The sequence below is a fragment of the Mizuhopecten yessoensis genome, unplaced genomic scaffold, assembly GCF_002113885.1.
Source record: "Mizuhopecten yessoensis strain PY_sf001 unplaced genomic scaffold, ASM211388v2 scaffold10751, whole genome shotgun sequence".
Classification (NCBI taxonomy): Eukaryota; Metazoa; Mollusca; class Bivalvia; order Pectinida; family Pectinidae; genus Mizuhopecten; species Mizuhopecten yessoensis.
This window is the reverse complement of record NW_018408703.1, coordinates 923,233-949,717: the sequence shown is the minus strand read 5'-3', so window position 1 is coordinate 949,717 and position 26,485 is coordinate 923,233. Positions and strand designations below refer to the sequence as shown.

Genomic DNA, 26,485 nt, shown 5'->3' with positions numbered 1-26,485 from the left:
GGGGAGGGGGAAGTCTACATCAGAGACAGGACCAAGAAAGGGATGGGTCAAAGACTGGGGTGGGGATGAGTCAAAGACGGAGGAGGGGGAAGGGGAGGGGGAGGGGAGTCTACATCGGAGACAGGACCGAGGAAGGGACGAGGAAGGGACAGGATACAGGCTAGGGTGGGGATTGGACAAAACGGCTTTGGTAGAGATGATCTAGAGAGAAAGGGGAGAGTTACAGGGGAGAAGGAATTTGGAGGGAATCAGGCTCCAAACATCCAGGGATTATAGAAAAGGTGATTAATGGCATGTCCTGTTAAATCTGTAAGAACTACTGATTTCTCCAATTCCATGCCTGGAGACTTCAAACTGGACTTGGACCAACTATTGCTACAATCTGCCTAGAATGGCTACCAGTCCAACATTTTTGGTAAAGAAGTGTCCAGCTTCATTTTTTTCTACTAGCCTATCTTCCCCAAGTTTGAAACTTGGATCAGAACTCTGAGAGTTCAAAGTTATGAAAGTTTCATTTTTTTATATTAGAGATGGGGGCTTAATTGTCTCCATTTACCCATCTGTACAATAAAAACAGAAATATACATCATCTTCATTTATCTTATAATGGGTATGAAACAAGTGTTTACAACTTATACTAATCATTCTAATTCAAAGGCCTGCATGCAATTAAAAACCTTTTAATGTGGGGGAAACCGGAGTACCTGGAGAAAACCCACGTGATCAGGCAGGTGACCACATACCTTTTCCCATCTCGTGGGGCAAATAACCTGGGCCGTCTTGTTGAAAGGTGAGGGCACTATTCACTGTGCCATCCAATCACCCAAATATCTGTTTAGTTTTTCTACCTCACTTCTGAATTGATAACGAAAAGATTTTTACTGTAAAATTATAACATTATACCAGGAATAATCTGTTTGCCATGTTTCACCATCATAGAAAGGTAAATAATAATGTGTAAACCAGTTTATAAAAATCCCACGGAACCCCTGGGACAAGTTGATACCAGGTTTTTTCTGCTAAACTCATCTAGCATTTCCTGAAGCAATGATAACACTAAGGATCATTGATAAGTATATCAAAGCTTCATCTCATCCACTTCTTCGAGACAGAACTCCCTTTTTATTTTCAATTTTGTATACAGGCCTTTCATTTTCAAAGTTTTTTAACTTTACGTTTAACAATTTTATAATTTTGCTTTTGCAAATTTTTAGCAATGAATGTTTTTGCAGATGTTGTTATGGTCGTATAACACACATTGCTATTGATGACAAACTTAATAAAGCCTGATGGGTCTTTCTATTTCTATTTACATTTTGATGGAGTAGTTACGCTTTATTTAGTTATTTCTAACAGTTCTTTGAACAGCAAATTAAGTGTTGACAATAATGAAATTGATGACATCACAACAGAGATTGATGTGGTTACAATAGTAAATGTTGTTATTGTCTCACAACAACATTTGCCTTCTCAATGCATTGCATTGCAAACACTGTATTTTAATCAGCAATGTTCAATGGAGGTGTCACAATCCAGGTTACTAAAACCTTTGATATTATCATTGTTAAACCATATAACCTGAAAAAGTCTAGTATTTGGGAAGTATCCAAAATTAAATTATATAAAGACTACTATGACCTAAATAATAATGAAAATTCTAATCTACCACAGATTTCAGCTGTAATTTCTCTACAATATCCAAACGGTTTAATTTCTGACATAAAATGTTTCAAGTTACATATAAAAGGCGCTATTTTTTGTTATTAAAAAACTTAAGGATAAATGGGTTCTATACAATTTTAAAACAAATAAACATTCCATCATACAAGATTTCATGTCGGAAAGGTAGATCCCAAAAATATGATATCATATGGATATCTTACAACCTTCATAAAGAGTATATTAATGAGAAATATAACATAAGCTTTTGTATTGTGCCAACTCTCCCCTCTCATATATCCTCTAAAAACAATTTTATATTTACCATCAGATAACACGAACATCTTTCTATTTAAGTTAAAACCTTGGTAAAATTTCAATTTAGAAATATACCCTATGTTAATCTCATGCTTCTGTAAAAACATGAAAAGGATAACATCGGAAAAAAATATTTTTCAAATTTGTACATTTGGTAAATTTGTTATTTGATTGCATGTGTCGATTTCAATTATATTCAAGGCTGAACTTAAAATCCTGTAAACCTCCCCCACTCCCCCATTACATTTACGAGGGAAAAGTCATGATTTTTAAAATTATGTTTTCAAGTTTTCATATAATATAACCTTCAGAAACATCCATTTAACTCATTTACCCCTATAGACACATTTGAACTCTTCCAATTCAAAGGTTGGTATAGTTCATTATGAAATTTCAGAGGTGAATGAGTTAAGGTATGAAATATAAAATCCTGTAGTCTGGTAATTTCCTATAAGACCAGAGTGGATTATGTACAATACTGCTCTCAACCTGCAAACACGGAGATAACAGCACAATGGCGATGGCTCAGAATAAATTTAGTAAGATACTCGAAACACAACGTTGGTGTAATCTTTTTCTTTTAGAGTGGCCAAACAAACATGTGTGGTGCTGGATAGCAAACTATAATCACTAAAGGTCAACTGTAAGGTCAAGGTTGATTGTGAGGTCAAGGTCACTGTTACACCATGAAGATCGGTGTGTAGTTCAGGGCCCATATATCATGAAACTGTCCTTAGGCTCCAGGATGATTTCCGTGCTCAAGTCGACTTCCTTGTAACCTGCTTTAATCATTTAACACAATCAAAAAGTCAAATGTAGACAATGAAAACAGTGATCAGCTTAAAGTGTTTCAAAATTTCTAACATATCATTGACTTTTTTTGTTCGTTAATTTATCACTGGCACAAGAAATTGGGCTGGAGTACAGAATCTGAGGTTGAGCATGTGATTGGTTTCATGAATACGGGCCCTTGGCTATGAGCTAGCATTAAACTCAATATCACATGCAAGAAGTGCTGGTTGGAGGATTTTAATATCTTTTGTGTTGGTATATCTTACTGTATAGTTCTATCACTATCTATTTTTGCTTTTTCTTTCCAGTGGACATTTAGATAACAACAAAAATTCCTTCTGCCAATAACATCAACTGTTTTTCTCACAACAGCTGATACTCACATCACTACTTTATCATTGGGTGATATGTTTCCGAAAAACACGAGATACTGTATTTATCCAGCAATAAGCCCATGCCTGCTAATAAGCCCACCCATGTAAAATACAGTTCAGTAGATTTCTCTAAACATTTTCTTCGGGTTGATAAGTATTGATTGTGAAAAGATTCATGTTGCACAACCAGTAAGTATCTATATGTGACGTTTTGATGCCTTAAGTACGGTATGTACTCTGTCATCTTCAACAGACAAGTGATTACCTTTGTCTACATATGCTTCACTGGTCACATATAAACACATACTGGTTGTACTACATGAATCTTTTCACAATACAGTTCTTTAGAAATGCTGCCAAATGCTATTTCATTGTCCTGCAATAGGCCCACCCCCTGAGTCAGAGTTTATGTGTTAACCTCCTGGGCTTAACTCAAAGTATGGGCGGGCTTATTGCAGGATAGTTACGGCAATTATACAAATTTTAGATACGAACAGTCATCAGACATCAGTGTGATAATAAAACTGAACAAATATTAAATTACTGACATGTAATGACTTTTCTGTGAAGTCGTCTTTGTTTGGGAACAGCTTTAATGATGAAAACATCTAAATAAACAATTTTCTCATAATTTGTACAAATAACACAATATTGACAAATCCGTTTTGATTATAGTTAATCAGAGAATCATTATCATGTCTATGAAAGGTTCATTTATCAGTGCTATATTAGACACAGAAAAATCTATAAAAAGACAGCATCATCATCATTCTGCAAATGGTCATTAGCTCATTAACCCCTGAAATTTCAAAATGAAATATTCCAACCTTTGAATTGGTAGAGTTCAAATGTGTTTTCAGGGGAGAATGAGTTAAATCTACGGACGCTAGAATAGATTTTTACCGAGAAACATATATCACATATTATTTTGAAATGCAATATTAGACAAGATTTTTTTTCTGTAAACAGACATGTCATGGTTTCATGCAGAAATTATTAGCATTTAATCATTAAAATGTCTGGGTTGGAATTTTTATCACAGAAAAAATCTTATGTTTGGACTACCATTTTTCAATGCTATATTAGACAGGAAAATGTATTTGTCTGCAAACAGGTACATTATGTCAATATACAGAACTCATTAGCTCAGTGGAACATTAAATAGATTGTAGGTTGATTATCACAGGAAAATATTGTATTTTTGTGAAATACCGATTTATGGTGCTGTATTTAATACCCCCTGGCTAGGTCAAGATCACCAGCAGATAATCAAGTGATAATTATGAGATAATTGGTTTACTTTGCACTGTGCAGACCGATTACAGCCACTAGGGGGCGGTATACCAGCTCTATATGTCTACCAGGCCCTGGTAGTCACCAGCTCAACGATAACACAGCCTCTGCTGCAGTATCTACAGTAAATATCCACTAGTTACGATGTCAGAATAAATTTTCCCTGTGCTTACGAAACTAAAACCAAACCCAATTGGTTTAACATTTATAGGAGTAAATATTCATATGATTTATATTTCTTGTGTTATATATTAATTTCATTTATTTTACATGTATTATGAAACAAGTTATCGCAACTTATATGAATCATTCTTGTTGGCCCGGATGTTAGCGCATGGGGGTCTTAATGTGGAAGGAAACTGGAGTACCTGGAGAAAACTCTCATGGTCGTGTAGATGACCCCATACCTTTTCACGTCCACTCGGAAAATCAAACCCAACCACAAGTTTGATAACATTCACAGACCTCATAGGGTTTTTGATTTTCCATCATAATGATCAATTCTGCATGATCTCTTTTTCACAGATTTCAGGTCTAGTGGCTATGGCAAAAAATATTTGATTTTTTTTTTTTTTATCAATTTTGCAAGATCGAATTTTTAATGATAACATTGTTACCAAGAAAATCAAAAACCCACAGAAAAGCAAATTTTACAGAACCTCATACAGATATAAATTTTCTGTTTGAATAAAGTTCATAATTCTTTGTATCCAATCGTTTCATTTCAAATAGTTTATTCATGAATGAATTATCACCAAAAAGGTTTGGAGAAAAAAAGGTTCTATAATTACGCTACTCTATTATTTTTCTGAATATAACATTACTGCTCTCCATTTTCTAGCTGACAGTCTTGTTTGATAAGAATTTTGGAGAGTTCCTGTAGACTTGAGCAAGTCTATCCAATTAACAGGACTTTATCTTACAACATGGGAGCTTATAAACAACAGAGGAATTTTTCTTTAATCTCTCAACTACTTTTCTCATCTCTCTAAAGTTTTATGTATAACTTTGTTGATAAAGGGCAGACAACAAGACATAGGTATTGTAGCCAATCTTGCTCTGTCCGTCAAGTAACACTCTATCTGTTAAATAACACTGTTATATTAACTTTGACCTTTAACCTCACATGACCTTTATAGTATCAGTTGCCATAGGATACAGTCGGTTTATCAATGTCAATCAAATGAAATTTCCATTATTTCTTAAAATGTTTGTGAATAAAAGACCTTGAGAAAAACTAAAACTAAACCAATCAATTGGTTGTCTACTGCTCTCAACAGTAAAATTCCGACCAAACTCCTACGGACGTCTACCATACCACAGAGACTTAATTGAAGAATGGATATCATAGATTTTTCTCACTTCAGCAGAAAACGTCTCTATCACTTTAGCAGAAAACATCTCTATCTAAGAAAAACATTCCATACGAAAACGCACAGCAACTTTATCATGTGGGTTTTTTGACTGACAGAACGTAACTTTAAATTAGCCAATTTATCCTGAATATCGCCCTTATCTCACTTCTATTCCAGTTCTTCTGCACGAGGGGCGGACTTCTTCCTTACTGTTCGTGACAGTATTTCATCTTTAGCACTTCCTGTCGGTAATGAGGCTCCTGAATTACATAGCCACTGTCTTCTCAAATCTCGATTCCTGTGAGAACTTTGTGGATTTAAAAAAAAATCACTCAATTTCTTCACTAATAAACTCATGATCAGTCTTAGCTGACAAAGGGACCAGACGGTGTTGAAACAGTGCAACATATGTTTAATACGTACATTTTTTGTGTATATATGAAAAGGTGGAATAAAAATGTTGGTGAACCAACACAATTATCAGCACGGAGATCCAACGTCCTTTGGGCAATCACAGTCGTCAGTGGTCTGTCTGGTGTATATGGTAAAGCTGTGGTATTTCTACACCAACAGTATCGTTCTCATTATTAAATGCTGATTTCGAATTTAAATTGGTCTTTTGGTGATTTTTTTGCTTTCTGTTATATTAAATGTTTTAGTGTTTGATGAAAAAAATAAGAGCTGAAATCTCTTATTTTTAAAAAGAAATTTCCTTTAGACTCATTCACCCCTGAAGTTTCATAATGAACTATTCCAACCTTTGAATTGAAAGAGTTCAAATGTGTCTCCAGGGGTGAATGAGTTATTGTACACCCCTTTTTTTACAGTTACAGGTCAATACTAGCATCTTGTAACTTTTTATATGAGATTAATGATATTTTCGTTTTACTATTTGTCAAGGCCAAGAACTTATTTTGAAACATGAGATAGTGGTACATTTCTACTCAAACCAGACAAAACAGCAACCCCTCAGCACCAATGTCCGCGACTGACCAACTGATCTAACAAGAAATTCTCCTTTTTGCAAAGCTAACAGTTGACCATCATCAAAGGTACAATCAAAACTTGCCACATTAATCAAACTTGCCATCTCTCCCTATTTAGGAGGGAGACTCACGATTTTCAACCAGTGAATTTGCTTAACCATTCCTATTTTCCAAGATGTTATGATTTCATCTAAAAGAACAACTCAAAATATGTCATTTTAAAGGGCTATTTTGTCTTTAGTGGGTATATACACAAATCTGTTTTAGGATTTAAGTTTGAAAAGGCAGAATCTCCATGGAAATTTCAAAAAGTTGGCAAGAATTACATTTCGTAAAATCATTGTTATAATTATTTGTTATTTATAGTGAGGTTTGGTTTGCATATATTGACAAAGAGATATCCCTAGGGTTTCCAGGATCAATCTTCAGCATTCAGGAGATGAGTGCTCAACTAGGTCAATTGGCTGTAGCAGTGGACAGTGAGACAGCTGACCTACTGGTAGATAGGAGCACTCCTGATACACTGATGGGTCTATCGGGCGAGATAAGGTCCCTCCTATCAATGACAAACAGCCAATCGACCCCTTATATCACTGACAAACAATCAATAACGATAACCTCAACTTTGTAACAGATTATAACGCCGTCAGATCCGCAACAGTTTACTTTTGTAAAATTTTATAAAATTTTGATAAGATATGAGGCTAAACATGGTGGGAACGGAGACAGAAGCCGTGTTTAAACAATGTCCTTGAACAAAGGATATGATGTAAGCCGGACTATATAGTCTAGATCTCTACCGGTAGAATAAGCCTTAATTACAGTAAAACCTAGATATAATGCCTCGTTGTTGTATTTGCCACCTCATTTACCACCAACATATTTCCACGTCCCTTTTTCTCATTTTCTTAAGAATTCCTTCATACATTTCCTTCAATTTATCACCAAACCCCTTTAACCCTTTGTAACTTTAGTAGACTCTGCCATGCATTGATCTGGATGAGTACATTATGGTCTACAGTAGTGAAAGGGTTAAACGCCAAAACCTCTCTGGACAAATGGTGGTAGTATAAAAAGGTTTGGCAGTATCTTACTTTGAATATCATAAAAGTCCCTTTCCTTTGGCAGTCTTTATAAAAAAAAATGTGAATTTGATTTACAACTAATTTAATTTCACCTGTCTTTTTGTTTCTTTGTGGATTTAAGATCTAGTGGCCTCAGCACAATGTGCAAAGTTGGAATGGATAATTTCGCCATGAATTTTGTGGTTGTATTTTGAAGGAAAATCGCAATAGAAATATGTTTTCATAACTTTTACTGAGGGAACAAGCTATATCTTTAATTGTTTGGATGGCCTGACAATAGACTACTGGGACAAACCTGGGCATGCAATAGGCCAGTCTGTTGCTTAAACACTTGACTGGGTGGATGGGGGATGGTGAGGCCAATAACCCTGCTCACAACATTTCATATGAATTATGATTTGACGAAACATGATCCATTTTTCATTTTTGTTAAATCATACCCTCAAATATTATCTGCGGCAGCACTCACAGCATAATGTGATCAAATATCTCCCAGACAGCGTCAAAGGGTACCTGTCGCCAGTCACTGAAATGAAATCCGTTTGTAAGAGTCATGTCTGAGTACAATTACATTTCATATTACGGAAGTCAACAGGAAAAAAGCCTCATATATTACCTGATATTTATACCCACATACAGTACAAATAAAACTAGCATTACTACATTTTATGTCTATTTCTAGGCCAGACTTCCCTCCATGTCCGTTTCGGTCGCAGCATTAAACTGCGTTAGACAGCTGACAATTGTCAAACCCAATTTTTCAAATTGATTTTTTTTCCTCAAAATTATGAGAAAAAATATCAGAATATGTGTATAATTTCTCAGCGTGATTGTTTTGAAGCCCAAGACAAGTTCGCATTTTTAATAATTACAAAAGTATCAGTGATTCTTAAAACTACATACGTGTGTTATGTCCAATGAATTAAGCTAACTAGCTTAGATAGCCATGAACTGCTGAGTTGTATAACTTGTAGACTGCTATCATTAAATACAGTTAATTGCTTTGGAACCACTAGGGGGTATTGAACGTGAGTTGAACACGATTTCCCCCGATGCTGTAATTCAGCAATTTAACTTTGAATGCTAATTCGATCTGTGAAAAGATCTATAAAAAGATTGGATATAGAATATATTTCATTGAAAAAAATCTGCAGTAAATGTGCAGTTAAATAACTGTGGAATCATTTCACAAAAGTTTAACGGCTAAATCTTCAAAAAAGTTACAGATAATTACGACTTTTTGATAAGGTCCCCTAGGCTTTATCAAATGTCACCATGGTGATAATTAATGGTGCATGGTCCCGTACGAAAATGACAATAGACCACTGATAGCAGTTTTGTTATTTTATCAGAGTAGTGCAAGGTCCCTTATCAAACTGAAAAAAAGGTGTGAGAAGTAAGTACGGCGAGATTTCATTACTGTATTCTTTCACCTTTAATTACGCGTAATTTCACGGATAACATTTACCTTTTAGAATCATATCTTCTTCTGTCATCTTTCTCTTTTCATTTGATCAGTTGCCTATGATTAGTAAAATCTGTCCCGCGTCAGATTTTTATCAAAGCCCTATCAACATATACATCTCTTTAGCCAGACGGAAAAGTTCAGTTTCGCTTTATAAACGCTTCTCGACGTACGTCTCATCTTCATAAGGGAGGAAAGACCTTTGAATTGGGAAAGGTCGAAAGAATATTAATGAAAATTGAAAAGAAAAAAAGTTATTTACATCCTGTCTATAACAGGTTTATAAATGGTAAACGACGTTTGTCCCGACGCTTTGAAATATGAGATATCATCTTCAGTGAATGTATTGCAAAGTCGTGTCTGGTAAAGATGAACGGTAAAAGTAGGAGTATAGGAGTACACATGACCATTATGTTAAAATGAAAGCATACAAATTCTAGATGAATGGCAGAGCATTTTCTTTGTAAGGAGAAATATTAGTATCCTCAAATGGCAGTAATAAAATTGATATCATTTGGAAATGGGGTAAATACAACATAATCAGCGGTTAAATTAATCGCGTGTTTGTATTATTTGTGTTTAATAGCTCCTTGCTCTATTTCAATGATCATTATACAATATTTTAACAAAGTGTTCATAGAAAGGACAGGTTTTATCTTCAATAGATATATCTTTCGTGATAAACTACATGACCACGCTACAAGCTGCGTGAAAAATTTACAACAGCATGGTTAAAAAGACGAACTTATTATAAAGAAATTGAACACTGAAATATACATGCTACTTAAATCAAGTACAAATCCATTTCATTTAGGTAATAAATATACCTCAACAGTACGAAGAAATTAAATACATGTTTAACTTAAGTGATAAATTGCAAGATTTAATCTACATACTATCTAATATATCACAATCGCAAAAACTTTTTTAGAAATGTAAATTTTTTTCGTAATTATTTTATATAAATTTATAGTGTATATTTCGCTACTTATATCATATCATAATTGTACCACCATCGTGTAACGTACATTTTAATTTCATATTTTTTTAATAATATATCAATTTTTGTATAATGTTGATTTTATCTCCAAAATTATAATTATATAACTTCTACTGACGTCAAGCATTTCCGTGCAAATATCATTGAAAACTACGCTGTTTAATCACAGATTCTATTCACTGATATGTAACTTTTTTCGTAAATTAAATGTCTTCCCTGTCTGTAAACTTAGAACCAGATAGTGTGTCTTCGACTTGTTAAAAGTTAAACCACCTCAAAGATCGGAGACGATAAAAGCCCGCATTCAAAAGCAACACTTCACGTTGATGAATATCAGATACAAATTGAAACTTATGAGGAGTATCGGCTACAAAATCAAAACTGGTAACAGGTATCAGCGACATCATCAAAACATGCCAAAAATACCAACAGTTCTTATCAATTTTAATACAAGTTTTATGACGAAATTTCATTTTTTTAAACCCGACAGGCATGTCTCCCATACAAATGAACCATTTCACACCAATATTACTGCACTGCATAACATAGGACAACTAAGATAGATAGGTAAAAACATTCCGCAGAAGAAGATCCAAAATTTACGGTATGAACTGGTAACGTCCAAAATGCAGATGAACTCTGTTGTCTGTAGCGTGCATATCCTTCTTTCTCGTTTCAGAATACAGAACTGCATTAAATTAACTTCTTCACCCCTGAAATTTCATAATGAACTATTCCAACCTTTGAATTAGAAGAGTTCAAATATGTCTTCACGGTTGAATGAGTTAAATAAGGCAACTAAGATGGGTAAATATGTTCCAAGGAAAAAGATCCAAACGACTATGTATGGTTTGGGCCTTTTTTGGCCCCCAAATCCATCAAAATTAAAAAATCTGCAATAGAACTTTCAAACGAGTGTTTCTTTAATTTTGAATACTTTCCCAGTACTATTATGTAAACATTTATTTGTGTTTTCAATTTTGGCTGCCATGGTAACCAGGGCATATTTGCATAAATTATTGAAATTTGATTATTCAGTCAATTTTGACAGGTTTTCACCTAGTTTTCTCTTAGCTACAATAGAGCGTACTCTTGAACAAACTTTATATTTCTCCTAAAGATGTATTACAGGTGCATACACATCATCCTTTGATATTAAGTTTGTTCAAGCATGCGCTCTATAGTTTCTAGGAGAAAAACTATGCAAAATATCACAATATACCTGAATATTCAATTTTTTCTAATTTATGCAAATTTGAACTTGTTACCATGGCAACAATATTTAGAAATATAAATGAATATTTTCATAATAGTATTTGGGAAGTATTCGAAATTGAAGAAACAGTCATTTCAAAGTTCATTTAAAGCTTTTGAATTTTGATGCATTTGGGGGCCAAAGCAGCCCCAAACCATACATAGTCCCTTACCGTACGAAATTGTAACATCCAAAAGGAGATGAACTCTGGATCTAGGAAATATAGTCAAAAAGCATCGACTTTCAATAAATCACTTCGTCAGAGCCGAAAACATTAGTTAATATTAGGTGCATATAGTTGCATCAAGATTGTACTTCATTTACGGTTTTTTAAAGCAACTTTTTAAACTCAGAACTTAATTGAAGCACAAAACACAACCGCATTTATCAATGCTGGGAAATTTTGAGAATTAACCACACATTGGCATTGGGAAAATTGTGTATAATGGAACCTCGTTAATTTGAGCAATTTTCATAAACCCAAAACAAATTTCTAGGTGCAATGAATAAATATTTTATAATCTTCCATGAAAAATCTTCTTTTTTTTCCTTTTTTATTGAAGATTTTTTCTGTAGTGATAGAAAAAATCAGGATTTCGTGTACTGCATTTTCTTTTAATTATATATTTTCTCGGAGGGAGGGGGTGGGGTGTCAGGGTAGTAATGTGGACGGGTGATGATGGTTTTCCCCTTTTTCTTGGCACAACCTTGGTTCCTTCCATTGTATTTTTCCATGTCAAATTTGATTTCCAGAATTGTTCATATTTGACAATGCTGTTGCTGAATTTTTTCTCAATATTGACTTCATAACAGAAAATTGTTCAAATATCCCTTCATTGAGAAGTTTATCATTATTTCACGAAACTCGGACAGTCAAACACCAAGGAGTCTGTCTCTAAGTGTCTGCATTCCAGGATGTCCGGACACCCACGAGTCAAATTCATCACGATGTCAGACATTTTGGATAACAAGTTCCGATTGTCACAACAGCAATCTTATCTCCGACAGAAACTGTCAGATTATTTTGGATTCTGAAAACTTGTACCAGACAAAAATCTGAATTTACCAAAAAGAAGATTCCAGAAATTGATACGGACATTATACACATTTAAAAGTAATTAATTTTCTTGTCAGACCACCCATTTTTAAAGGTATAGTATGAATGCGAGTACGTACCTACAAACCAGACTCTCCGAGAGATACAATATCTTTTTACCGCAAACGTCACGTGTCTTCCCACTCACATAGCCCTGCAATGTATAAGAATTCACATTCTACAAAATAACAGTTAAGATTAATTTGTTTTTAATGCACAAAAGACGATTGACTTCCTCATTATCCGGTTCCCCGGGATTATCTTGTGAAATCGGAATTTAAATTTCATAAAATAACGTGGTGAATTAATACGTTTTTAACATACACTTGACAGCGACACAATGTTTTGCAGCGAGTTCAATGAACATTTAAACCGCACAGTGCATTAGTCACGAAAAAACAATACCGGTCCCAAACCAGTGAATGTAATATCAAAATCACGCAATTGTTATGGACAATACGCGATCGTGTGCTCGACAATATGTCACATGGAGTCCCTAAGTACGGCAGCGAAAACGAAACTGTTGGCCCTTAAATTTTATAAACTGTTAAAATCAGTGAAGCCGTAAGTTGACAGACTTTTTAGAAAGGTAGTATTTTGCCCCTGTGTAATAGTTAACGATCTGTGACCAATGGCCAACCCTGACACAGTGTCACCGACAATCCAGACCTGTCAAAGTCATTGGGAGAGTTTTGACAGCGAAATTTAGGATTGACGCATTAGTTTCAAATCATTAGACGTAAGCTTGCCACAATATATATATACATACCTTACCGATAGAAATGTGGCATATCTTACGATACATAATACTCGGGTTACACCAATTTCGCCAGGTATATTTCATATGATACACAATACCTGTTGATACAAATTTGGTCCGATATATTTTATATGATATCACAATGTATAAGAATTCAAATTCTACAGAAAAACACTTAAGATTAATATGTTTTAAATGTACAATAGAGGACTGACTTCCTCACTTTCCTGTTCCCCTGGATTTGATACAATCTGGATGAAAACGTACAGTCAGATTTTACAAGAGGAAAACTTGAAGGTTGTTGGAGACCTTAAGGTATGTTTTACTATACACAACCCAGGACCTTCTCATACTTGTTTAAATCTAGTACATTTTGAAATGTCAATATTTTCCAATAAATTTAGAACACTCTCCCTTTTTCTTATTGCAGGAAAGAGGACAAATCTCTATATAAACCATACTCTAAACATCAGCTGATCTGACCGTAGTTTCTAGACTACCCTCGACAGCTCCCCGGCTCAAAAGTCTCCGCAAACCAAGACGGACGCTTTATTTTGATATGGACCTTCTGTTACGCAGGGTGTCAGTGAATCACTAGTATTATGGGATGGATAATTTGGCATAAATTTACGGATAATTGCCCGGTGAACAATACTGCCCCGGTCAGAATCACACGCCCAGATCTTAAATCGACAAATTGTTACAATTGCCTGACATTTTATGTCTCAGTTGAGCGGATTATAGTTAGGGTTTGATATCAAAGTAGGCCCCTTCTCCACCCAGGGTAGATTATACTAAGGACAAAATTGTTACCCATATATTTCAACACAATACTCCACTTGAATTTTGAATGGAGGAATCTTTTCAAGGTTTTCTTAAGTGACAAACACATTCTTCAATGACTTATTTTCATGGAAAACTTTCACCAATAAAATTCAGTGACTGAAAAATTTTCTCAGCTATTTTTTAAATGTGACTTTCTTTCAAGGATTTTTTCCTCTGACTGATTTTAGAAGATCTTAATGAAGGTTTCAAAAAGATATAAAGACACTGGTGACTTATTCAGATGTGTCCAATTTCAACAGTCAAAACTTTTGTCAATAAAATTCATTGATTGAAATTTTTTCTCAGAAATAATTTTTAAATGTGACTTTCTTTCAAGGATTTTTTCCTCTGACTGATTTTAGAAGATCTTAATGAAGGATTCAAAAAGATATAAAGACACTGGTGACTTATTTAGATGTGTCCAATTTCAACAGCCAAAACTTTTGTCAATAAAATTCATTGATTGAAATTTTTTCTCAGAACTAATTTTTAAATGTGACTTTCTTTCAAGGATTTTTTCCTCCGACTGATTTTAGAAGATCTTAATGAAGGTTTCAAAAAGATATAAAGACACTGGTGACTTATTTAGATGTGTCCAATTTCAACAGTCAAACCTTTTGTCAATAAAATTCATTGATTGAAATTTTTTCTCAGAAATAATTTTGAAATGTGACTTTCTTTCAAGGATTTTTTCCTCCGACTGATTTTAGAAGATCTTAATGAAGGTTTCAAAAAGATATAAAGACACTGGTGACTGTATCAGATGTGTCCGATTTCCCATAATCTCCGAAGTACTTGTCCTAGTTCAGTGGAGCTGGTAATGACCAGATTTTTTTGATGTATCGAAAGACAAAGACAATATTGACCCTGCGTCCTTTGGAGTAAAATATCTGTACCAACACACTGAAGTTTCCATGAGAAGACGCCATCATTTACACACCATTAGATACAACTGAAACATTTTTTTCGCGAAAAATTCAATAACTGTTGGGTATATCGGTTGGTAGCACCACAATCATTAAACCCAATTATGTTCCTGTCACTGCAATATAATAAGTTACATTTTTCTTCTTAGGAAAAATCCGATAATTATACATCATCAAGTAGTACATCAAGCTGTTTTTGTCCGAAACTCTGACGATTTCCAAGCTTCAGCCTTCACTGTTGAATGTAGTGGCCGTGACTTCCGGTCCGACGTATTGTAAGGGAACAGAAAATTGGCGTTGGCTTTGTGACGGTACGGGACTACTGACACAGAAAACGGACGTTTATCTGATGGAAATGGAAATGTGAGACTGTCAAAAGTGATTATTTATTGGTCCATTAGAGTCAAATACACAGACTTGGGTGAAAGTTGTAACACACGACATCGTTACCTATCACAGGTAGAATTACAGGGGCGTGTTCAATACTTTCCAGTCTACGGTACCAAGCAATGCTGTTTAAACTCCCCAAGGCATGCAGCATCCTTACCTGTCAGGGATAATCCTGGGGACAGCCATGGGGCTATTGGCACCTCTAAACCGAAATGGGCCCTTCCTAACTTACATTGTCTTTTAATTTTACATAGAATGACGCCCCCTTCTAATTGTTAAGGTTGAAAAAAAAATGTTAGAAATGGTTCATTACTCTCAGTTTCATGGATTGCACTAAATAATATGCTGGTCAAGAAAACAAATGAAGATTTGTCATCTTATTAAGGCTGAAGAGGCTATCACTAGACTTACACAAGCCCCAAATTTTACAATGGATGGCTGAACTATATATAACTGGACATTTCACCAGGCCTGGGTTCTATATCATAGACTTACACAGGCTCCAGATTCTATAATGATATCTAGGATGACTAATACACCAGCTCTTGTTCTTAGAATTATACAAACCCCTGGTTCTATAATGATATCAATGATAAGGGTGTATTAATAGGCTTGATAGTACACAGGCTCCAGATTCTATAATGACATCTAGGATGACTAATACATCAGCTCTTGTTCTTAGAATTATACAAGCCCCTGGTTCTATAATGATATCAATGATGAGGGTGTATTAATAGGCTTGATAGTACACAGGCTCCAGATTCTATCATGATATCTAGGATGACTAATACACGGGCTCTAGTTCTTAGAATTATACAAATCCCTGGTTCTATAATGATATCAATGATGAGGGTGTATTAATAGGCTTGATAGTACACAGGCTCCAGATTCTATAATAATATCTAGGATGACTAATACATCGGCTCTTGTTCTTAGAATTATACAAACCCCTGGTTCTATAATGATATCAATGATGAGGGTGTATTAATAGGCTTGATAGTACACAGGCTCCGGATTCTATAATGATATCTAGGATGACTAATACATCGGCTCTTGTTCTTAGAATTAAACAAACCCCTGGTTCTATAATGATATCAATGATGAGGGTGTATTAATAGGCTTGATAGTACACAGGCTCCAGATTCTATAATGATATCTAGGATGACTAATACATCTGCTCTTGAAAATATCATAGAAAATCTTAAAAGTGTTTCATTATGATGGTATTGCAGAATAAAGGAAATAATGGCAAAAACTGCTTATTGTCAAAATCTCCATATGAAAATGAAAAAGTTGTTCAATACTTTAATTAAAAGAAGAATACTTTACTACAACAGGCAAACCTTCCATCTCACTTCAGATTAATACCCTACAGTACAAACAGATATCAATGGATCCAATTTTACCCCCAATTTCCTTTAATACGTTTGTCGTATAAGTATAAGTCCAGTGATAAAAGTCTCGCCATACAGACGATAATACCTGTGTAATCAATGATCCCGAGACAAATCCCCGGGGGCTGTACTCCCAGCTCACAAACAACAAAATACATGCCTTTTACTACCGTATTGTCACCTGTACTCAAATTAAGTGCGAAATGTTTAATCATTTCTGGGTCGGAACTTAACAAAGGAAGGTAAGTCTTATATCCCCTTAAAGGGCAGGTAAGTCTTTAGAGACCTGAGCCACAGTCCCTAATACGGCCCCTTCTTACAATGGATTTCAGCCCCGAGGGGACAGGGTCTAACAGAATAGTTGTTGATAGATAATAAAAAAAATATCTAGATTACACGTTAAAGTTCGGTGTTTGCCCGCGGCTATATGTAGCCTGGTGACCACTTTTTACCCTGATCAATCTCAAAAGGGCATTCAATAGAAAATGTGTCGATACATAGATAGATGAGAACAAGTCCCGATTACAAATTGGACTGAAAACGTGAATGGGATTGTGAAGATTTTTTCTTCCAAAAAGCAGTTATTATTTCATTTTCTTCGGGTTGTGTTGTATCAGTTTTCACTTTCAGATTTGATCATTGTTGGTATAAGGCACAGTGCGAGATTTTCTGATAGGGCTTACACTTAACGGGTGGTTATTTAGACAGCTCGGGAGGGGGGTCATTCAATCAAATGCCAATTATATGTTATCTTCACAATGAGAAATCCCTGATCGCTACTTTTCTTCTCATTCAATGATCTATTAACATTACTCAAAATATATATTTTTTTCAATAAAATATTCAAAATTTAAATAACAGGAAAAGTCTGTTTTTTCAATATCTTACATTTCTCATCTAACTTTCTTCTCATTGAAAAAATATTGTTTTTGATAATTTTAGTTTCTCGGCTTGAATTTTTCCATGAAAACAAATGTAAAGATTTGAAGCGGATGTAGTAAAAAAACATAATTTGTCGACTTTCCACTTGAACTATAAAAAAATCATTGAATACTACCATCCACGCATGAAACCAGATTGCGTCATCTCTGCAACAGAGTATAACCATTATTAAACTAATCAGCTTTGAGACAAACTTTCTGCCACAGATGGCCAAATTCCTTTATAACCCTAATTTTAATTATTTCAATGCATTATTAGTATTTCTTTTCCATTTTGCGACAAAACCACAAAAGTTTGACGTTACACAGCCGGTGTTATCAAGATAACCTCTGACCCGTAAACCCTTTAACCTCAAGTCCCGTTACTCGGAATCTCTCCGGGATCTTTCGGCCTCTCTGATGGGGAAGCTCTTTAAAAGTCTTAATTAAATTAACGGACAGACAAACTTGGAATTGACATGTGACAACACCTTGCCTTAAGCTTAATTTGATGAGCTACTTTTCAAAAATAAAATCGGTATCACGGAATCTCTCACCAGATATCAATATCGGCCAGTCGGTAGGGACATGCAATGACACAACCTCAGCCCAGCTAATCAAAGCATCCTCATTCTAGTAGTTAAATTGAAATTAAGTTTTTATATAGGAGCGCATTTTAAACTTATTGCATACTTGCAAATTTTATCAAAAACATTAATTTAGATATTTAATCAATGTCTTATCTGTCATATTTTTTCATCAATAGTACAATTTAATGAGCTAGAATTATTTTGCTGCCCTTTCCTGTTAAGCTGTTTATACTTTGAACAATTTGCAGGTCTTTGAATATGGCTAATTTATAGTATAATTTATAATGAATAATTTCGGGTATTTTTTCTGAGTAATTAATCTCTTAATGCAAGATTTCTGAAAAATTGTCATAACAACAGCATTAACATCAAACAAAACCCGGACAAAGGTGACGTCTGAAAAGTGCAAACCACTACACAGTCTGAGAAAGAAACCCCCTAAAGCAAACTGAAAATTGAGAAAAAATAATATCTTTCCTTAACATCATTTCTAACCATTCGAAGAAGTCCGGCCAGAACTACAAGGATCGGAACTGTTTGGTTGTTAAGACTGGTCAGATGATACTAATTAAGTACAGAGCCTCGAGCCAAAATGAAGATGTTTTCATTCTTTTTGAAATATCTAATCATCTATGATAAAAAGATCCGAAATCTTTTGATAAGTTTACAAAATTGGCCGAACACATTATACGATTCATGATCCCTCTGCCCTGAAACGTTACTTTATCAAACAAATCACTCGTTGCTTTGACAACAGGACCGGCCATGTTTGGCCCGCCCCCATTTTAGCCGGTGAATAAAAGGATGCTCTGAGGACAAGTTTTATCCGCGGTGGATCTGAAGGGGACACTGCTGCACTCCCGCGGGGAGTCTGAGACTGAAATCTATCCGGCCAATTGGTTCCTTTTTACGGGTGAATCTGTTGTGTGTCGTCTGCTATGACAACAATGGCCGCGGTGATGGAGGGAATGTGACCACTATTGCCTCTGTCACCATCCGTCATCAGACAAACAACTGACCATTGTGGAACTGGACACTGCGATAATGACCCTTCATTATCCCTAATTCTGTCTGTTTTACGACATCTGTCCCTGTCCAAACTGGTCGTACCGAAAGTTTACAAGATTTAAGGCAGTATGTGACCTTAAAAACTCTTAGTAAAAAGAGTTTGAAGTGGGTCATCGGTGTGTACATCTGTTGACCACTGAATTTTGGCTGATTAAGCGCATCGTCTTAGAATGGACAATGGTCAAAACTGACCACTTCACCATGTTCACTTAAAGTTGCTGCAGTTAGATCCTTTCACGACCTTTCTACTTTGAACAAAGGTCAAACTGACCACTGTCAATATTTAACTAGTCTTTAGATCTGAAGAACTCCCGATTCAGACACTGGTCAAAACTGACCACTACAAAATATTTCACTTGAGGTGACTGTAGTTATTAGATCTTTTAATGACCTTTCTAATTTGAACAAAAGTCAAACTGACCACTGTCAATATTTAACTAGTGGTTAATTTTGAAAACCTTATCATTCATACAATGATCACCATGAGAGACCAATACCACTTAAATCATTCACCCCTGAAGACACATTTGAACTCTTCCAATTCAAAGGTTGGAATAACCCTTTGGTCAGTAATTTTTAAGTTGTATGTAACGACACAAAGTTTGCTGAATGCCTAATTATAATTTGAAAATTTACTTATGAGAGCATAGCTGTCAACCTGGCTCCATCATTAGGACAGAGACTCCCTCATTTTGACTAAAATTTACCGATCCCCCTCGAAACTCCCTCATTCCAGTCCAAACTCATACAAACTCCAAAATCTACATCCTGTGGTCAAATGATCTCCTAGTTACTTACTGCAGGCCCCCCGGGTGTGTGTAATGATCATAACAGGTGTGTCTGAATCAAGATATTTTGATACAGAAAAAGGGAAAGATAAATGGAGCAAGGCATTTTCAGTCGCATTTCACACACTTTCTCCCTTATATGAAACAAGTAATAAAGGAGATCTCCCTCAATGGCGGTATCAGAGGTTGACACCTATGTGAGAGCCAGAAATATGGTGACCGACCACCACACATTGGGGTATTAGCTTCTATTCTGATTTATATCACATAATGTTCTGTGTTATCCAGTGAATATACCCATGTCATATATTTTTTGCGTATTATGACGACATATCAATCCTTTGATTGGTTGTAAGTTTCAATTGTTTCAATTGTGACGTCACGCCTAGGACAAGTACATGACGTCACAGACTTGCGCACTGGAGTCAAAATGGCGTCTTTTTACATTTCAAGGTTGCATGAAAATTGTCGTTTTACACGAATAAATGTCACAAATCTTATAAATTATGTGATAAAAATGATCTTACACTCGTTTTCATTTAATATGAAATTTATGAAACTTGTCACAAATTTTTCATTTTAGCTCGCCAGAGGCTCGCTAACTTGAAAAATTCTTAGATTCGCATCATAAATCTCATATGAAATGGAAACTCATGTAAGATCCTATATATGCATCGTATGCACAATTCCATTTTTCAAAGATCATTCTGTGATTCATAAGGTCACAACGAATCTGTAGTAGCCCATCGTTGTCTGGACCCCGTCACTACTGTACCCCCAGGTGATTCTGATACCAATGGACTAATCAGCTGGTCTCGATACCAATGGACTAATCAGCTGGTCTCGATACCAATGGGCTAATCAGCTGGTCTCGGACAATTCAAGTTAATGTTTGACCATCAGTTTGACAAATTAAATGTGACGTTGGACACAGGCTATAACTGGACATCAGATAGACATTACAATGACACGACAGGGTAAATACAATCAGAACGGCCAGGAATCTATTGACTATGTGTTAATGATTAACCAATGAAAACAGGAATCACTTTACATCACATGTTTCAATCGTTTAATGATGAGAATTGTACATTATCTAAACTTGTTCAAAGAAATAATGACCCCATACAGTGTTTAATGACTGTTAACATCACATCTGCTCCCAGAAAAACTGACCATGAACTCAGGCCAAACGAAACTGATGTTGTGTTTCCTATCTCTTGTTAAACCCAATGCAGTGCTTTACTTGTGTAACACATCTGCTTGAAGAAAACTGACCATGCACTCAGGCCAAATGAAAATGACATCGTGTTTCATGTCTCTTGTTAAACATACATATTAAGGATCTTAAATGAGTTTTCATTTCATATGAGATTTTATAAAGCGAGTCTTAGGAGTTTTTATTTTTGCGAGCCTTGGCGAGCAAAGATTAAAACTTCGAGACGAGTTTCATAAAAGCTCATATGAAATGAAAACAAATTTAAGATACTTTTTATCACATAAATCCAGAAAACTTACATTTTGACAGGTTTTAAAGCCAAAATGTAGAGGGCTTAATCAAACGGAGACAGCCATTTTGTTGCACCATTCACAATTTATGACGTCACGTCTTTGTCCATATTATGACGTCACAATCGATTTCTTACTGGCACCGCCAATGAAAAACGCTCCAGGGTATATTACACTAGTGACATATGTAAAAATATTACAAGGGCGAATTCACTGGATAACAGGCCAATTATGTGATAAATTGTTTTAATTGATTTAACAGACTTTATTTCCTTATTTTGATTATTATTATTGTACCAGGTATCGTTTCTTTATAGTGGTGAGTATAGCTTTTCAGGGATCAAATTTCAGGAAAACAATTTCCAATTTCTAGGAAAAGAGTTTGAATTAACTAAAAAGAAAAGGCAAACATATATTAGGGTTTACAAAATATTAAAACAAAACAGGCTTAAACTCATTCACCACTCCTGAAGACACATTTGAACTCTTCCAATTCAAAGGTTGGAATAGTTCATTATAATATTCCAGGGGTGAATGAGTTAATATATAAATTATACATGACCATTGAAACAGATATCGATGCTGCACCATATTCAAATTATTTTCTTTTATAATCTTGAGTGTTTAGCTTCCAGACAGAACATCTGTCCAACTTAACGAGCACAAACCAAAGTTTAATTATGGTCCAGTTCTATTAATGATAATGTCATTATTTTCACTTTCTTCTTCAAGATTCTTAATGTTTGGCTGGGTACAAACCCTTGAGCAAATATTACAGGCTTTCAAAGACAAAGGTTCATGGAATTACACTAACTGGATAAAAATCCCTGGACAAATAATGGTGGCTTGCAGGGACAGAGATTGTAGATTTTCACTGTCTCTGTTCATATCCTAAATGATGGAGAAATTTTGATTAGAGATTTACACTAGATTTCCATTGTAACCAAGCCTTGATGAGGGAATGCTGGAGCCTTGATGAGGGAATGCTGATCGTAGCCCCACAATGCTCCCGTACAAATCTTTGATACAGTAATCCTAGCTCACAAAGACAAAGCATCATACATCAAATTGGATCACAATTTGACACTGACCAGTGTGAAGGGTCAACATCAGCCAACGACAATGTAACAGTGGTCAATCACTCGAGATTAAAGCCTCAAGTCGTGTGTTTATTAGCAGTGCGGGTGCACGTCTTCGGTTATCCCCTCTGGTCAAAAGAATGAGAATGCTCCAAGACAGCATGGGACTGGACAGTGCCTACTCATTTACCTGTCAGTCTATCCAGCTGGACTTCTGACCAACGGCTCGACAACTGACCAGAAGGTGTTAGAGCTAGGGCACCTGTCCGACTGCTTCTCCTTGATCTCTCAACTGTGATGACAATAAAGATATGCACCAGGACCACCCAGGACAGAAACAAAACAGGAGAAATTCTCCCCATATACAACCTTTAACACTCTCTCATGTATTCATTAAGTATACATGTACATGATACCTAACTATTACTTACCTCCATTGCAGAAGAGTTCATCACTAAAGGAACAGGGCGAAAAAATCTTTTATTTATTATGGTGATAAAAAATCTGGACCCAGTCAATTAATAATTCAGGAGACTTTTGCTATTCTGTATGGTACTGATTATAGGGGGGATAACTCTAACACAAATCAAGTGAATAGAGTGTAAGCTAGCATACAACCCTAAGCGAAATAAACTTTACTTGGCTTAACTCATTCACCCCTACCTATCTAAACTGGACTTGCCCAGTCTATCATTAGGTACGGTTCAAATGTGACTTTAGGCGTGAATGGGTTAATAAATGCCCGCCATATTTGTTTTGGTCAAAGCTTCTCAGGAACTACGTAGCCATGGTAACATTAGACACATTTTCCAGGTAAGTCAGTAAATCATGAATAAGGGATGGATATTTCAACCAGAAAAAGGATAGGAAGTGCTTGTATTATTTGAACAGGAACATATTTCCTGACCTCAAAACTTTCCGCTATAATTTATGAGTGGTCTTGCTTAGTGTTAAAACCAAGCGATATGACATTGCAATACTATTATCGGAGCACCTAAGGGCTAGCTGTCACAGACTCCAAATATATCTCCCAACTCAGCAATACAGATACTGAAACAGCTACCACACCTGGTAATACAAATTTGTCCTACAAAACAAATATCAAACTTTTCTCGTTCGGAGCTGACATGTCACAATTTTCCGGATCGTAGCAGACGTAGCTGTATCACAATGTCTGATTTCAAAACAGCAATAAGGCTGTCATCCCGATCCCCGTAAATCTCATTGCTGGTCTGTCATATCTTAGTCTCCCAGCAGACACAGTCCTAACAAAACGCACCTACAGAAAAGGCTCCAAACACTCAATGGAAACATCAATCATTAACAAACCTATACCAACTTTTCAAATTTTATCGCGGTCGAAAAACTAGATTTCCAAATCTGAATATGTCTGAAAGTACAAATGACCTACCTCCATTGGACAAATAACAAACCTATACCAACTTTTCAAATTTTATCGTGGTTGAAAAACTAGATTTTCAAATCTGAATATGTCTGAAAGTACAAATGACCTACCTCCATTGGAAAAATAACAAACCTATACCAACTTTTCAAATTTTATTGTGGTCGAAAAACTAGATTTCCAAATCTGAAAATGTCTGAAAGTACAAATGACCTACCTCTATTGGACAAATAAAGACAACAATATTTATATTCCAATTGAAGTTTTGACTCAATTTCTCATTAGTTCTTTTTAATCTGAAAAATTATTTCTTATCTTCTGATTGAGATTTTGAATCCAAGTACATGTAGTAGTATTTCTGAGTTCTGATATTTTTGAAAACGTTTGCACGAAGAACACCTTTATAATTTTCAATCGGTTTATCACAAAACCCCTTTATAATGCCCAAAATTCTCAGGATAGATGGTGGCAGCTAGTATAAAGACATTTTTCAACATCTGAAAATATACAAACAAACAAAAATCTTATCTTCGGATGGTGATTTGGAATCAATGTACACATAGTTCATTTCTGAGTGTGTTTCATAGTTTTGAAAATAAACCAGATCAAAAAACATTTCCACTCAATCGTTGTTATGCAATGAACAAGGGGGCCTAGAGATTTATTCCTGACACAAATCCGTAAGAGTTTGACATGGTAAAATTAAAGTATTATAGTATACAGAATGCTGAAGTTTTATTGACCCTCTCCAGTGTTAAGGTTACCAGCTACAGACACACACAAACACCGTGTCATAAAGCCACAGATCTCCAGGTCAATCCTCACACTTAGTGGGGATATCCCCAATGGCAAATTTAATATGCCTTAATACATGATTCTTTTGTCATTAGGTGTTGGAGAAAATCCGGTCCAAATTCCTCCGAGGAGAGATACATAGGAATTACAGGTAGTCGGAAATGTCATACTAGATAAGGGTCGGTCCTCCTACCTGTGTAGGTAGATCTCTCACCTGTCTCCGTCATATCTGTATCACCTGTCCAGGCGTACGTACCTGTAAACGTACAATGTCTCTATGTAAACAAGAATTAAGAACGAGTTGTCAAAGTCAATATTGTCCCGTGCGGTTTCCGCATGTCTTGTGGTGCAGTATTTGTACAAGGTAGATAAGTTAGTGCCATCCTCCCCCAGATAACTGTCAGGTCCGAAATCTGTGTTCATGGACAAATAATATCAGTCTGTTTACACTATATCACACTGTGTTTGTCTGTAAACTCTATCTAAAATTATAATTTCCAAAACTTGTTTTGAAAAAAAATATGACAACTCTATTTCACTTAGGCATTGATTAGTAAATGGCCAATCCTGATCATTAAATTTAAAAAAAAAAAAATGACAGAATATTACTCCTGTTGTCACAAAAATAAATATCAAGTTTAAACTTGCTTACATTAAGGAAAATTTAGAAAAAATACAAAATTTAAGATTACAACCCTAATAATAATTTCAATGCTATTTTCAAATTGTATTTTCAATAACAAATAAAAGAGAATTTAAGCATATTCCTCATTGGCAGCGGAATCGCACTGAACAAATCAGTAACATCTCTGTGGACAAACAACATATAGTCATAATAATGTAGCAGGATAGGAAATAAGCATGGCCAAACAGGGGTTTGAACCCGGGACCCTCCCAACTCTAGAAGAACACTTTACCAATAGGGCTACTTGGTCGCCTACGGTCAACCCAGTCCAGTTCAGCTACATTCATCCCTCCTGTTCTTCAGGTCTCTGCCCCCGAAGACATCACTATTTACAGCCACAGGTTCGGGTATCTGCTTGCCAAGCATTCACTCAGGGCTTAAAACAAAGGTTTGGTCACAGGCATCAAATGTAGTAGGTCAGACCAGGGTTCAAACCTGAGACCTTCCGAACTCAAGACAGATGCTCTACCAATTGAGCTTCTTGTTCACAGATGATCGACCCAGTCCAGTTCCGCTACAATGATATTTATCTGTCCTAACTCTAGATCTAGACATATAAAGTCCTACACATGATATTATTTCCTCGGATGAGCAGTGACCTATTTTGTCCTAACTCTAGACATATAAAGTCCTACACATAATGTTATTTTCTTTGGATGAGCAGTGACCTATTTTG

General features: G+C 35.5%; 1 protein-coding gene across 2 annotated transcripts in view; it reads right to left on the bottom strand.

Annotated features, from left to right (window-relative positions):
* The window catches only part of LOC110462130 (nephrin-like), a 193,291-nt gene that overhangs the window by 95,986 nt on the left and 70,820 nt on the right, over positions 1 to 26,485 (bottom strand). For both annotated transcript variants that reach the window (XM_021515969.1, XM_021515970.1), the window contains one exon: positions 12,759 to 12,832. The gene's annotated coding sequence lies outside the window, so the exon portion shown is untranslated. The remainder of the gene's footprint in view (positions 1 to 12,758; positions 12,833 to 26,485) is intronic.